The sequence below is a fragment of the Bos grunniens genome, chromosome 4, assembly GCF_055505025.1.
Source record: "Bos grunniens cultivar Pamir isolate PY7600 chromosome 4, Bosgru_T2T1.0, whole genome shotgun sequence".
Lineage (NCBI taxonomy): Eukaryota > Metazoa > Chordata > Mammalia > Artiodactyla > Bovidae > Bos > Bos grunniens.
In genome coordinates, this window is record NC_141168.1 from 69,484,327 (window position 1) to 69,485,411 (window position 1,085).

The 1,085-nt window shown below is 42.7% G+C and overlaps 1 non-coding gene across 1 annotated transcript; it reads left to right on the plus strand.

Annotated features, from left to right (window-relative positions):
- Window positions 1-774: 774 nt before the first annotated feature.
- On the plus strand, window positions 775-847 carry TRNAC-ACA (transfer RNA cysteine (anticodon ACA)). Its single transcript has one exon. It is a non-coding gene; the product is annotated as a tRNA-Cys (tRNA).
- Window positions 848-1,085: the final 238 nt, after the last annotated feature.

Consider the following 1,085-nt stretch of genomic DNA (forward strand, 5'->3'; position numbering starts at 1 on the left):
TTGCAATAAGGAGCTCATGATCTGAGCCACAGTCTGCTCCAGGTCTCTTTTTTTCTGACTGTACATAGCTTCTCCATCTTTGGCTGCAAAGAATATAATCAATCTGATTTTGGTATTGACCATCCGATGCTGTCCATGCATAGAGTCCTCTCTTGTGTTGTTGTAAATTCCCTATGATGAAGAGGATATCTTTTTGGTATTAGTTCTAGGTCTTGTAGGCCTTCGTTAGAGCCTTTCAACTTCAGCTTCTTTGAAATTAGTGGTTGGGGCATAGACTTGGATTACTGTGATGTTGAATGGTTTGCCTTGGAAACCAACAGAGATCATTCTGTCATTTTGAGATTGCACCCAAGCACTGTGTTTCGGACTCTTGTTGATTGTGAGGGCAACTCCATTTTTTCTAAGGGATTCTTGTCCACAATAGAATATATAATGGTCATCAGAATGAAATTTGCCCATTCCTATCCACTTTAGTTCACTGATTCCTAAAATGTTGATGTACACTCTTGCCATCTCCTGCTTGACCACATGCAATTTATTTTGATTCATGGACCTAACATTCCAGATTCCTATTAAATATTGTTCTTAATAGCACTAGACTTTACTTTCATCATGAGACACATCCACAGCTGAGAGACATTTCCACTTTGGCCCAGCCTCTTCATTCTTTCTGGAGCTATTTTCCTCTCTTCCCCAGTAGCATATTGGACATCTTCCTACTTGGGAGGCTCATCTTTTGGTGTCATAACGTTTTGCCTTTTATACTGTTCATACTTCCTGATGGCTCAGATGGTAAAGCGTCTGCCTACAATGCAGGAGACCCAGGTTCAATCCCTGGGTTGGGAAGATACCCTGGAGAAGGAAATGGCAACCCACTCCAGTATTCTTGCCTGGAAAATCCCATGGACGGAGGAGCCTGGTTGGCTACTGTCCATGGGGTCGCAAAGAGTTGGACATGACTGACTGAGCAACTTTACTACTTACTTACTGAGGTTTTTGAGGCAAGAATTAAGTGGTTTGCCATTCCTTGTCCAGTGGACCACGTTTTGTCTGAACTCTCCACCATGACCCACTGATCTTGGGTC